General features: G+C 45.8%; 1 non-coding gene across 1 annotated transcript; it reads left to right on the top strand.

Moving 5' to 3' along the window:
• Nucleotides 1–4,045: 4,045 nt before the first annotated feature.
• Nucleotides 4,046–4,153, top strand: LOC130959078 (small nucleolar RNA R71). Its single transcript, XR_009078173.1, has one exon. It is a non-coding gene; the product is annotated as a small nucleolar RNA R71 (small nucleolar RNA).
• Nucleotides 4,154–14,827: the final 10,674 nt, after the last annotated feature.

Genomic DNA, 14,827 nt, shown 5'->3' on the forward strand with positions numbered 1-14,827 from the left:
TTTATTGATTTTTCAGATCCTCAATAACATGTCTCCTTTTTCATCATTCTTTCAAGAGCCAACATTCATGAACCACAAATTCAAGATACATATGCACTGTTTAAGCATACATTCAGAGAACAAAAATATTGCCACCACATCAAAATAATTAAACTATTATAAAATTCAAAATTCATGCAATTCTTCCTTTTTCAATTAAGCACATTTTTATTCAAGAAAGGTGATGGATTCATAGGACATTCATAACTTTAAGGCATAGACACTAAGACACTAATGATCATAAGACACAAGCATGGATAACATAAAGCATAAAAATCGAAAAACATAAGAATAAAGAACAAGGAAATCAAGGAATGGGTCCACCTCAGTGATGGCGGCTCTTCCTTGCTTTTGAAGGTCCTATGGAGTGCTTGAGCTCCTCAATGTCTCTTCCTTGCCTTTGTTGCTCCTCTCTCATGATTCTTTGTTCTTCTCTAATTTCATGGAGGAGAATGGAGTGTTCTTGGTGCTCCACCCTTAGTTGTCCCATATTGGAACTCAACTCTCCTAGGGAGGTGTTTAGTTGCCCCCAATAGTCTTGTGGAGGAAAATTCATCCCTTGAGGAATCTCAGGGATCTCATGATGAGTGGGATCTCTTGTGTACTCCATCCTTTTCTTAGTGATGGGCTTGTCCTCATCAATGGTGATGTCTCCCTCTATGTCAACTCCCACTGAATAACAGAGGTGACAAATGAGGTGAGGAAAGGCTAACCTTGCCAAGGTAGAGGTCTTGTCCGCCACCCTATAGAGTTCTTGGGCTATAACCTCATGAACCTCTATTTCTTCTCCAATCATGATGCTATGGATCATGATAGCCGGTCTATGGTAACTTCGGACCGGTTGCTAGTGGGAATGATTGAGCGTTATATGAACTCTAACCATCCTCTAGCCACGGGTTTGAGGTCATGCCTTCTCAATTGGACCGGCTTTCCTCTTGAATCTTGCTTCCATTGTGCGCCCTCTTCACATATGACTGTGAGGACTTGGTCCAACCTTTGATCAAAGTTGACCCTTCTAGTGTAAGGATGCTCATCTCCTTGCATCATAGGCAAGTTGAACGCCACCCTCACACTTTCCGGACTAAAATCCAAGTATTTCCCCCGAACCATAGTAAGATAATTCTTTGGATCCGGGTTCACACTTTGGTCATGGTTCTTGGTGATCCATGCATTGGCATAGAACTCTTGAACCATCAAGATTCCGACTTGTTGAATGGGGTTGGTGAGTACTTCCCAACCTCTTCTTCGGATCTCATGGCGGATCTCCGGATATTCACCCTTTTTGAGTGAAAAGGGGACTTCGGGGATCACCTTCTTCAAGGCCACAACTTCATAGAAGTGGTCTTGATGCACCCTTGAGAGGAATCTATCCATCTCCCATGACTCGGAGGTGGAAGCCTTTGCCTTCCCTTTCCTCTTTCTAGAGGTTTCTCCGGCCTTGGATGCCATAAATGGTTATGGAAAAACGAAAAAGCAACGCTTTCACCACACCAAACTTAAAATGTTTGCTCGTCCTCGAGCAAAAGAAGAAAGAAGAGAGTAGAAGAAGAAGAAATGAGGAAGAGGGAGATGGTGGTGTATTCGGCCAAGGAGGGGGAGAAGTGGTGTTTAGGTAGTGGAAAATGAAGGGGTAAAGAGGGGTTTATATAGGAAAGAGGGGGATGAGGGTTCGGCCATTTGAGGGTGGGTTTGGGAGGGAAAGTGGTTTGAATTTGAAGGGTGAGGTTGGTGGGGTTTTATGAAGGATGGATGTGAGTGGTGAAGAGAAAGATGGGATTTGATAGGTGAGGGGTTTTTGGGGAAGAGGTGTTGAGGTGATTGGTGAATGGGGGAAGAAGAGAGAGAGTGATGGTAGGGTCCTGTGGGGTCCACAGATCCTGTAGTGTCAAGGAAAAGGCATCCTTGCACCAAATGGCATCAAAATCCACGTTTTGAGCCATTTCTGGCGTTAAACGCCGGGCTGGTGCCCATTCCTGGCGTTTAACGCCAGGTTTTTGCCCTTTACTGGCGTTTAACGCCAGTCTGGTGCCCCTTTCTGGCGTTAAACGCCCAGAATGGTGCCAGACTGGGCGTTAAACGCCCAACAGCTAGGCTGACTGGCGTTTAAACGCCAGCAGCATCTTCCTCCAGGGTGTGCTGTTTCTCTTCCTGTTTTTCATTCTGTTTTTGCTTTTTTCATTGTTTTTGTGACTTCTAATGATCATCAACCTACAAAAAAGATAAAATAACAAAAGAAAATAATTAATTATAAAACATTGGGTTGCCTCCCAACAAGCGCTTCTTTACTGTCATTAGCTTGACAGAGGACTCTCATGGAGCCTCAGAGATGCTCAGAACCGTGTTGGAACTTCCCAACACCAAACTTAGAGTTTGAATGTGGGGGTTCAACACCAAACTTAGAGTTTGATTGTGGCCTCCCAACACCAAACTTAGAGTCTGACTGTGGGGGCTCTGTTTGGCTCTGTTTTGAGAGAAGCTCTTCATGCTTCTTCTCCATGATGACAGAGGGATATCCTTGGGCCTTAAACACCAAGGATTCTTCCTTCACTTGAATGATCAACTCTCCTCTATCAACATCAATCACAGCCTTTGCTGTGGCTAGGAAGGGTCTGCCAAGGATGATTGATTCATCCATGCACTTCCCAGTCTCTAGGACTATGAAATCAGTAGGAATGTAATGGTCTTCAACCTTAACCAGAACATCCTCTACAAGTCCATAGGCTTGTTTTCTTGAGTTGTCTGCCATCTCTAGTGAGATTTTTGCAGCTTGCACCTCAAAGATCCCTAATTTCTCCATTACAGAGAGGGGCATGAGGTTTACACTTGACCCCAAGTCACACAAGGCCTTCTTGAAGGTCATGGTGCCTATGGTACAAGGTATAGAAAACTTCCCAGGATCCTGCCTCTTTTGAGGCAATTTCTGCCTAGACAAGTTATCCAGTTCTTTGGTGAGCAAAGGGGGTTCATCCTCCCAAGTCTCATTTCCAAATAACCTGTCATTTAGCTTCATGATTGCTCCAAGGTATTTAGCAACTTGCTCTTCAGTGACATACTCATCCTCTTCAGAGGAAGAATACTCATCAGAGCTCATGAAAGGCAGTAGTAAGTCCAAGGGAATCTCCATGGTCTCAGTTTGAGTCTCAGATTCCCAAGGTTCCTCATTGGGGAACTCATTGGAGGCCAGTGGACGTCCAGTGAGGCCTTTCTCAGTGGCGTTCACTGCCTCTTCTTCCTCCCAGAATTCGGCCATATTTATGGCTTTGCACTCTCCTTTTGGATTTTCTTCAGTGTTACTTGGGAGAGTGCTTGGGGGAAGTTCAGTAATTTTCTTGCTCAGCTGACCCACTTGTCCTTCCAAATTCCTAATGGAGGATCTAGTTTCAGTCATGAAACTTTGAGTGGTTTTGATTAGATCAGAGACCATGGTTGCTAAGTCAGAGGTATTCTGCTTAGAGCTCTCTGTCTGTTACTGAGAAGATGATGGAAAAGGTTTACCATTGTTAAACCTGTTTCTTCCATTATTATTATTGAAACCTTGTTGAGGTCTCTCTTGATTCTTCCATGAGAGATTTGGGTGATTTCTCCATGAAGAATTATAGGTGTTTCCATAGGGTTCTCCTAGGTAATTCACCTCTTCCATGGAAGGGTTCTCAGGATCATAAGCTTCTTCCTCAGATGAAGCATCCTTAGTACTGTTTGGTGCATTTTGCATTCCAGACAGACTTTGAGAAATCAAATTGACTTGTTGAGTCAATATCTTGTTCTGAGCCAATATGGCATTCAGAGTGTCAATCTCAAGAACTCCTTTCTTCTGACTAGTCCCATTGTTCACAGGATTCCTTTCAGAAGTGTACATGAATTGGTTATTTGCAACCATTTCAATCAATTCTTGAGCTTCTGCAGGCGTCTTCTTCAGATGAAGAGATCCTCCAGCAGAGCTATCCAAAGACATCTTGGATAGTTCAGAGAGACCATCATAGAAAATACCTATGATGCTCCATTCAGAAAGCATGTCTGAGGGACATCTTCTGATTAATTGTTTGTATCTTTCCCAAGCTTCATAGAGGGATTCTCCATCCTTCTGTCTGAAGGTTTGGACTTCCACTCTAAGCTTACTCCATCTTTGTGGTGGAAAGAACTTTGCCAAGAAGGCATTGACTAGCTTTTCCCAGGAGTCCAGGCTTTCTTTAGGTTGAGAATCCAACCATATTCTAGCTCTGTCTCTTATAGCAAAAGGGAATAGCATCAGTCTGTAGACCTCAGGGTTAACCCCATTAGTCTTGACTGTGTCACAGATTTGCAAGAATTCAGCTAAAAACTGATGAGGATCTTCCATTGGAAGTCCATGAAACTTGCAATTCTGTTGCATTAGAGAAACTAATTGAGGCTTAAGCTCAAAGTTGTTTGCTCCAATGGCAGGGATAGAGATGCTTCTCCCATAAAAATCAGGAGTAGGTGCAGTGAAGTCACCCAGCACCTTCCTTGCATTGTTTGCATTGTTGTTGTTTTCGGCTGCCATGTCTTCTTCTTCTTTGAAGAATTCGGTCAGGTCCTCCAAAGAGAGTTGTGCTTTGGCTTCTCTTAGTTTTCTCTTCAAGGTCCTTTCGGGTTCAGGGTCAGCTTCAACAAGAATGCCTTTGTCTCTGCTCCTGCTCATATGAAAGAGAAGAGAACAAGAAAATGTGGAATCCTCTATGTCAAAGTATAGAGATTCCTTGAGGTGTCAGAGGAAAAGAGAAATAGAAAGAAGAAGGAGAAGAGGAATTCGAACTTTAGTTAGATAAGGTTCGAATTGTGCATTCAGAAGGAGTGGTACTCCATAAATAGAAGGATGTGGGAAGGAGAGAAGAGAATTTTCGAAAATTAATTAAAATATTTTGAAAACATTTTTGAAAATTTGATTGATAATTTTCGAAAATTAAAAGTGAAAAAGAAATCAAGTGATTTTTGAAAAAGATTTTGAAACTAGAAATGAAAAAGATTTGATTGAAAACTATTTTGAAAAAGATGTGGTTAAAAAGATTTAATTGAAAAGTTATGGTTTTAAAAAGATGTGATTGAGAAGATATGATTTGAAAACAATTTTAAAAGATATGATTTGAAAACATTTTGAAAAGATATGACTTTAAAATTTAATGACTTGCCTAACAAGAAAAGATATGATTCAAACATAAAACCTTTCTCAACAGAAAAGGCAACAATTTTTGAGATGTTCAATCAAATCATTAATTGTTAGTAAGTGTTCCGAGGGTTACCTGAAACGTGTAGCTCGGTCGTCTGGCAAGACCCGAGGTAGGGGTTCCGTGACCCGAGCTTGGTGTGCTGAGCGGCTGGGGGTTGTACCTGCAATGACACTCCGATGCTTAAGTTAGCATGGGTCCAAGCAGATATTGAGTAGAATTAGAGTATGAGTTATACCTGGGTGCTCCAGTGTATTTATAGTGGTTGGTCGTGATCTTTCCTGGATAAGATATTCTTATCTTATCTTATCTTTGGGAGTCTTATCTCTATCTTTTGTGGAACCGCCTTTCCTAGGCCTTTTTCGGCCTTTAGGTTTTGGGCTTCGTTCCTTTTGATGGGCCTTCTTCTTTATTTGTCCGAGGTCCGACCTTAGGCGTGGGCCTTTGGGACGAGGTCGGACCTTCTGCGAACTTCCCGAGTTTGGAGAGCTCGGTCAGGGTATGAACAGTGCCCCTGTCCGAGTTCGTCCTTTTGAGAGGTCGAGCTCGGGCATAGTCGTCTTTTCAAAATTTGAAAATGGCCGTTTCAGCATTTATTGCTTTTTACCGTTTCTCCTCGATTTCCGTTCGGGCTCTGTGAAGGCATTATTTATTTGCCCCTTTCCTCATTTTCTTTGTTTATTCTGTTCCCTTTCCCTTTTTCTGGGTTTTTCGCCACCTCTCTTTCGAGCATCTTCCTTCTTTCTCTCTTTTCTTCTTCTCCGATTCTTTCTGTGCGTTTGTTTTTCGGGGTTTCCTCTGCGCCGCTGTTTTCGTTCTTCTTGCATCGGAGCTCGTCGTCTTCTTCCTTTCTTCCAGGTTTGTTTCTCGTCTTTACTTTCGCTGTGCATATATGCTTTTGTTTCTTTTTCTTCTATGCTGGGGTTGCCCCGAAAAGAGGCGCCGCCATTGTTTTGGTTGTTTGTATGTGGGGGGGCTCTTTCTCTTGGTACTTTGTTTTCGGGTTACTGCATTTTTCTTCTAAAAGAACTTTTGTTTTCTTGCTTCTGCTGAATAGGTTTTTTGCTGTCTGCCTATTATGTGATTTTTGGCTTGCTGTTGTATTTTCTTTGTAGGCAAGATTTTTTATGTCTCGAAAGGTGTTTCAAGCAATGTCGACCAAGATTCCGAGTGGTCTGGTTGGGTAGATCCTGTTCCTCTAAGGGTCCCTTCTGTTGTAGATTCTGAGTATCTAGTTAGGTTCCGTAGGGAGTGTAGTATTTGTGAGAACAGGGAGTCTGAGCGGGATTATGAGCTAGTAGCCCCGGAGTCCGAGAAGAGAGTGTGCTTCCCGCCTTTAGAAAGTTCCGAGAAGCTATTCTTTTATGCTTACGATTGTTTTTTCTCTAAGCTGGGTGTACGACTTCCTTTTACCGACTTGGAGTCCGAGGTCCTTTGGTCGTGTAACCTTGCCCCTACGCAACTCCATCCAATTCTTGGGCGTTTTTAAAGCTGTTTCAACTTTTATGTCAGTTTTTGGGCGTCTCCCCTTCTGTTTCTCTTTTTTCCTATCTGTTCGTGTTGACGAAGCCGGGGTCGGGTGCTGGGAAGGTGTCCTGGGTCTCTTTTAGGGCTAACCAGGGAAAGAAGTTTTGTACCTTGTATGATGAGTCGTTTCATGATTTCAAGAACTACTATTTCAAGGTCCGGGCTGCTGGAGATGTCCGACCTTTCTTTCTAGATGAGAGTGGGGAGCCTTCTTTTCCTCTTTGTTGGCAGGAGAATGTAGTGTCGGTTAAGTATACTTTTGAGAGTCTAGATGAGGTGGAGCAGGCTTTTGTGGGTGTGTTGAGCAGTTTATGGGGTCGGGCACCTCACTTGGATACGAAGAAAATGTTGGGAGATCCAAGCCTTCTCCGTTCCGAGTTAGGTAGTTCCCGACCTCTTTGAGATTTCATCTTAGTATTTTGGCTTCGTTTTGGAGGTTTTTCTGTTGTGATAATCCCTTTCTTTTGTTTCTGCAGAGATGTCTTCTCAGGCTGATTCCATGAAGTTCCTTCGTCGGTCGAAGAAGTCTGCGGCTGCTCGGAATATCGAGGCTGAGGCTTCTGCCCGATCTTCTCCGCAGAAGACTACCGTGGGTGTTCAGACTCGGTCGAAGACCATTCCGACTCCTCAGTTCCGAGCTATAACTCAAGATCCTCCGACCTCCGGACCCGGTCACCTTTCCCCGTCTTCGACCTCGGGTCCTCCCCCCAAGAAACAGAAGACCTCTCAAGAGCTTGCCGGTTTCAATGATAAGGATTTTGACGCTCTTGGTTGGATTGAGCAGCACATTCTCCCCCAGACCTTTATTTCTACTGATGATGCGTCTATGGAGCATCACTTTCAGTATATGGCGCGGAGCTGTGTTCGGATGGCTAGTCTTCATGCCGCTATTGCTCGGGAGTTCAAGAAAGCTCCCCTTGGGGCGACCAGCTCCCGACTTGAGAAGGCACGGTCCGAGCTTGATAAGATTAGTCAACTGAAGGCTGCCAGGATTACTGAGCTGGAGGCCTCTTTGGAGGAAGAGAAAACTAGGGCCACCGCGGCTGTGGCGGCGGCGAAGACATCTGAGGAGATGGCGAGGGTGGCGACGGAGAACTATACTAAGCTGTATGCCGAGCTTGTGGAGACGAAGGAGAAGTTGCAGTCTGCTCGAGATGATTTTTACGAGCTGGAAGATAATGTGGCCAAGGGTATGGATGCTATGTTTGTGAATTTGAGGGATCAGGTCCGGGTTCTTGCTCCCGACCTGGATCTGAGCTTATTCAGTACGGAAAACATTGTTGTGGAGGGAAAGATTGTTCCTGCTCCTGCCGAGGATGAGGTTCCGGTGTCCGACCACAAGGCTCCGGTGTCCGACCCCGAGGTTCCGGTTGTGAACCCGACTTCACCTTTGGCTGAGGATAGATCTGGTGTGGAGGTTTCAAGCCGGGATGATGGTGCTGTCGATGCAATCCCGATTTCGATGTTCCCTCCGCAGCCTTCTGTTGATGCGGAGACCGGAAAGGACCTTGATCCTCTGTGATCTTTTTAGTGGTTTGCCCGGCCTGTGGGCTTTTTGTTGGATGGCTTTTGTGAACACTTTTGGACACCTTTTGCTTTTATTTAGCCACTTGTGGTGACTTTATTATGCGGTGTTTGTGTTTTGACCTTTGGTTTCTGCCTTCGTGCTTTTTAGTTGTTTTTCGGATAACAACTTTTTAGCTAGCGTTTTGACTTTATGTTTCCGCTTTCGTGCTTTTTAGTTGTTTTTCGGATAACAACTTTTTAGCTAGCGTTTTGACTTTATGTCTCCGCTTTCGTGCTTTTTAGTTGTTTTTCGGATAACAACTTTTTAGCTAGCGTTTTGACTTTATGTCTCCGCTTTCGTGCTTTTTAGTTGTTTTTCGGATAACAACTTTTTAGCAAGCGTTTTGAAACTTCTTTCGATTTCGTTCTTTTCGCTTTGTACTTTTTAGTTGCTTTTTGTAAAGCAACTTTTTAGTAAGCGTTTTTCGAAATCCTGGTTCTTGCCGTTTTAAGGCTTCTTTCTCGGGCCGAGCTTTTTCTCGGATATCGGGTGCTCGAGTACCTCCTTTTTGTTAGGTCCGACTTTGTCGTTGGTCGGTTCTTTTTGAGTTATTTCTGTAATCTCTTTTTATTTGGCTTTTTGAGCCATTTTAGAGTTACTTTATAACTTTTCCCTTTGTTGGGTCCGACTTCGTCGTTTGGTCGGCCTTTTTAAGTTATTTTGTAACCTCTTTTTTATTTGGCTTTTCGAGCCATTTCAGAGTTACTTTATAACTTCTCACATTAATTTGAACCTCGTCGCTTTATCTTTGCCGACCTTGTATGGTCTCTTGGCAAATGATTTTTTGCGTTTTGCCGAGCATAAATTAATGCGCCTTGGTGGGGTACTTTCTAGGATTTGCTTCATCATGAGGAAGAGAAAATAGAGAAATTTGATTAGTATTAAAAAGAAAGAATATTTACAAAGTGTTTACCCTTTAGGTCGGGTATCCTACTTAACCGGGTGTCTCATTAAAAACCCTTGTAGGGAAAAAGAGTACACCTCGGGTTAAGTTTTTCTAGCTGTAGTACCGTCTTAGATTACAGGCGTGCCAGGTCCTGGGCAGCTCATTGCCTTCTAGGTCGGATATTTTGTAGTAGCCTGTCCCTAAGACTTCTGTTACCTTGTAGGGCCCTTTCCAATTTGCGGCTAGCTTTCCTTCTCCCGACTTTTGTGTTCCGATGTCATTTCGGATTAGAATCAGGTCGTGACTGGAGAAGCTTCGCTTTATTACCTTTTGATTGTATCTGAGGGCCGTTCGCCGTTTTAAGGCTTCTTCTCGGATTCGGGCTCTTTCTCGGACCTCGGGGAGGAGGTCGAGTTCTTCCCTTTGTGCCTGTGGGTTGCCTCTTTCGTTGTAGAAGATGACTCTGGGCGACCCTTCATCTATTTCGATAGGAATCATTGCCTCCATCCCGTAAGCTAGCCGGAATGGGATTCTCCCGTTGTAGAGTGCGGGGTTGTCCGATATGCCCATAGTACCTGGGGGAGTTCGTCGGCCCACGCCCCTTTGGCCTCTTGGAGTCTTCGCTTTAACCCGGCCAAGATGACTTTATTTGCAGCCTCTGCTTGTCCATTGGCTTGTGGGTGCTCGACCGATGTGAATTGCTGTTTGATTTTTAGTTCGGCCACCAAGTTCTGAAAACTTGTGTCCGTGAACTGTGTTCCATTGTCTGTTGTGATGGAGTAGGGGACTCCGAACCTCGTGACGATGTTTTTGTATAGGAATTTACGGCTTTTCTGAGCCGTAATAGTGGCTAAGGGTTCGGCTTCGATCCATTTTGTGAAGTAGTCGACCCCTACTATGAGGTATTTGACTTGCCCCGGTCCTTGTGGAAACGGGCCGAGTAGGTCGAGTCCCCATTTTGCGAAGGGCCATGGCGCAGTGATGCTGATAAGGTCTTCGGGCGGTGCCTTGTGAAAATTGGCGTGTTTTTGGCAGGGGGGCATATTTTCACAAACTCTGTCGCGTCTCTTTGTAAGGTCGGCCAGTAGAACCCAGCCCTGACTACTTTCTTGGATAGTGCCCGAGCTCCGAGATGGTTCCCACACATGCCTTCGTGGACTTCTTCGAGGACGCCCTTTGTTTCTGAGGTCGGAACGCACCTAAGGAGGGGGTTTGAGAATCCTCTTCTGTATAATACGTCGTGAATTAGCGTATAATTCTGGGCGTCCTTTGTAAGCCTTTTAGCTTCTTTTCTTTCTATGGGGAGAGTTCCTGACTTCAGGTAGTTGAGTATGGGGGTCATCCATCCTTGCTGTTGGTTGGATATATTTAACGTTTCTTCCTCTCTTAGCACGGAGGGAGATTGTAGGGTTTCTTGGAGAAGACTTCTGTTGTTGCCTCCGGGCTTGGTGCTAGCGAGCTTCGAGAGGGCGTCTGCCCGGGCATTTTGTTCCCGAGGTATGTGCTGGATTTGTATTTCCGGGAAGTGTCGTAATTGTGCCTGTGTTTGGTCCAGGTATTTTTTCATAGTAGGGTCTTTGGCCTGGTAACTTCCATTTACTTGTGATGTGACGACCTGGGAGTCGCTGAAGATCGTGATTCTCTGGGCTCCGACCTCTTCGGCTAGCTTTAGTCCTGCTAGTAGGGCCTCGTATTCGGCTTGGTTGTTTGAAGCCTGGAACTCGAATTTTAAGGATAGCTCTATCCGTGTTCCTTGGTCGCTTTCGAGTATAACACCGGCTCCGCTTCCTGTTTTGTTTGAGGACCCGTCGACATACAGATTCCACGAGAGTGGGGTTCCCGGGGTCTCAGTATATTCTGCGATGAAGTCGGCTAGATATTGAGATTTTATGGCAGTCCGGGCTTCATAGTGGAGGTCGAACTCGGACAGTTCCACCGCCCATTGTAGGATTCGTCCTGCCATGTCTGTTTTTTGTAGGATGTGTCTCATGGGTTGGTTCGTCCGGACTTTGATGGTGTGGGCTTGAAAGTAGGGACGGAGCCTTCGAGCCGTGAATACTAGGGCGTAGGCGAATTTCTCTATTTTCTGATAGTTTAATTCGGCCCCTTGTAGTGCCTTGCTTACGAAGTATATGGGGTGTTGTCCTTGGTCATTTTCTCGTATTAATGCTGAAGCAACTGCCCGATGTCCGACCGAGAGGTATAATACGAGCTCTTCCCCTTTTAAAGGTCGGGTTAGGATTGGTGGCTGCCCGAGGAATTCCTTGAATTCTTGGAAGGCTTTTCGCACTCCGGGGTCCATGAGAAGGGTTTCCCTTTCTTTAGGAGTGAGTAGAGAGGTAGTGATTTTATCGCTGATCCTGCCAAGAATCTTGATAGGGCGGCTAGCTTTCCATTTAGTTGTTGTACTTCTTTGACACACGTCGGGCTCTTCATTTGAGTATCGCTTGGCATTTGTCCGGGTTTGCTTCGATGCCTCTTTGAGTCAGCATGAAGCCTAAGAACTTTCCGGCTTCTGCAGCGAAGGTGCACTTGGTCGGTTAAGTCTCATGTTGTGTTTCCTGAGGGTGCCGAAGACACTTGTGAGGTCGGGAACCAAGTTTCTGTCTTCTTGTGTCTTTACCAGCATATCGTCGACGTACACTTCTAGCTGTAGCCCGATGTGCTCTGAGAATACTTTGTTCATTAGCCTCTGGTAGGTTGCCCCGGCGTTCTTCAGCCCGAAGGGCATTACTACGTAGCAGTAGTTTGCCCTTGGGGTTATGAACGAGGTCTTTTCTTGGTCGGGTCCGTACATCGGGATTTGATTGTATCCCGAGTATGCATCCATGAAGGAGAGATATCTGTAGCCTGAGGCTGCGTCGACTAAGGCGTCGATGTTTGGTAGTGGATATGGGTCTTTGGGGCAGGCTTTGTTGAGATCCGTGTAATCGACGCACATCCTCCATTTTCCGTTGGGCTTTTTTACCAGGACCACGTTTGCGAGCCATAGGGGATATTTTACTTCCCTAATGAATCCTGCATCTAGCAGTGCTTGTACCTGTTCTTCTATTGCCTGTATGCGCTCGGGTCCGAGCTTCCGGCGTCTCTGTTGGACGGGTCTGGATCCCGGGTATACTGATAGCTTATGGCACATCAGGTCGGGACTTATGCCTGGCATGTCGGAGGCCTTCCAGGCGAAGAGGTCGGAATTCTCCCTTAAGAGGGTTATGAGTTCCTCCTTTAGGCCTGCTTCGATGTTTGCTCCAATGTTTGTTAATTTTTCAGGTGTGTTCCCGATTTGGATCCTTTCGGTTTCTCCCTCTGGTTGTGGCCGAAGGTCTTCTCGGGTTTGAACTCGCCCGAGTTCTATTGTGTTGACTTCTTTCCCTTTTAGGCTTAGACTTTCGTTGTAGCATCGCCGTGCTAATTTTTGGTCGCCTTTTAGGGTGGCGATTCCCTTTGCGGTAGGGAACTTCATACAGAGGTGTGGGGTTGAGACCACAGCTGCCAGTCTGTTTAGGGTTGGTCGCCCAATGAGGGCATTGTATGCTGAGGTACGTCGACTATAATGTAGTCGATGCTTAACGTTTTAGATTGCTCGCCTCTTCCGAAGGTAGTGTGTAGCGAGATGTATCCTAAGGGGTGGATCGGGGTGTCCCCTAGCCCAAATAGGTCGGAGGGATAGGCCTTTAGCTCTTTTTCTTCAAGTCCGAGCTTGTCGAAGGCCGCTTTGAACAGGATATCTGCTGAGCTTCCTTGGTCAATCAGGGTTCGATGTAAGTTGGCGTTTGCTAGGATAATGGTGATCACCATAGGATCGTCGTGGCCGGTATTATCCCCTGAGCATCTTCTTGGGTAAATGAGATGGTTGGCAGCTCGGGCAGGGGATTGTCTTCTCGGACATGATAGATCTCTTTGAGGTGTCTTTTTCGCGAGGATCTGGATGTTCCTCCGCCTGCAAAACCTCCGTTTATCATGTGTATGTGCCTTTCAGGGGTTCGCAGGGTCTGTTCGGCCCGATCCTCGTTATCTCCCCTCCTTCTCTTTTTGGTCTCTTCTCCTTTTTCCGCTATGTATCTGTCGAGTTTTCCTTTTCTGGCTAGCTTTTCTATAACATTCTTCAGGTCGTGGCAGTCATTAGTAGAATGACTGTAGAGCTTGTGGTATTCACAGTATTCGGACCGATCTCTCCCCGCTCTCTTGTGTTTTAAAGGTCGGGGCGGTGGGATTTTTTCGGTGTGGCATACTTCTCTGTAGACGTCTACCAGGGAAACTCGGAGGGGAGTGTAGCTATGGTACTTCCGTGGTTTGTCCGAGTTGGACTCTTCTTTCTTTTTCTGTTCTCGATCTCGGTCTCGGAGTGGGTAGATTGATTCCTTCCTAGAAGAGTCTCTTAGCTGGGAGGTTTCCTCCATGTTGATATATTTTTCTGCCCGTTCTTGCACCTCGTATAAGGAGGTCGGGTATCGTTTGGATAGGGATTGGCTAAATGGTCCTTCTTTTAGGCCGTTTGCTAGTCCCATGATGGCTGCTTCAGTGGGCAAGTGTTGTATGTCCAGGCAGGCTTTGTTGAATCGCTCCATGTATTCTCGGAGAGTTTCTTGGTTACCCTGTTTGATCCCGAGTAGACTGGGGGCATGTTTTGCCTTGTCCTTTTGAATAGAGAACCTTGTTAGGAATTTTTTGGTTAGGTCCTCGAAGCTGGAGATTGATCCTGGTGGCAGGTTGTCGAACCACTTCATGGCCGACTTGGTGAGAGTGGTGGGGAAGGCTTTGCACCGAATCGCGTCGGAGGCGTAGACCAGGTACATTCTGCTTCGGAAGTTGCTGAGGTGGTGACTTGGGTCGGTGGTGCCGTCGTAGAGATCCATATCAGGTGGTTTGAAGTTTCGCGGTACCTTCTCCTTCATGATCTCTTGCGTGAAGGGATCATGGTTGTTTTCGGGGGTGGTGCCGCGTTCCGTCCGGTCTTTCAACTCGGCCTCTATCTTCCGCAGCTTTTCTTCTAACTCTCTGCGCTTGCGAGCTTCCCTTCTCAAATCTTGTTCAGTTTTTTTCTGCTTTTTATGTCCTCTTCGAGTTGTTTCAGTCGTTTTGCTGTGCCCGTACTGCTTCTAGAATTTCTGAGCTCTCTTCTTTTTCAGGATTTTGTGGATTTTTGTTTGGAAGTGATGTCTTTGGGCGATTCTGTTTGTTTCCTCCTGGAGTGCGTGGTGATAGAGGGCTGTCCGGTCGTTCTCCGGTGTCAATTTCCTCTTCTTGTTCTGATGTAGCGTGGTTATTGTTGGGAGGGTCGTCCGCCATGGTAAAGGGATGACTTCCAGGGTCCCCGGCAACGGCGCCAATGTTCCGAGGGTTACCTGAAACGTGTAGCTCGGTCGTCTGGCAAGACCCGAGGTAGGGGTTCCGTGACCCGAGCTTGGTGTGCTGAGCGGCTGGGGTTGTACCTGCAATGACACTCCGATGCTTAAGTTAGCATGGGTCCAAGCAGATATTGAGTAAAATTAGAGTATGAGTTATACCTGGGTGCTCCAGTGTATTTATAGTGGTTGGTCGTGATCTTCCCTGGATAAGATATTCTTATCTTATCTTATCTTTGGGAGTCTTATCTCTATCTTTTGTGGAACCGCCTTTCCTAGGCCTTTT

Source organism: Arachis stenosperma, chromosome 10, assembly GCF_014773155.1.
Source record: "Arachis stenosperma cultivar V10309 chromosome 10, arast.V10309.gnm1.PFL2, whole genome shotgun sequence".
NCBI classification, from domain to species: Eukaryota; Viridiplantae; Streptophyta; class Magnoliopsida; order Fabales; family Fabaceae; genus Arachis; species Arachis stenosperma.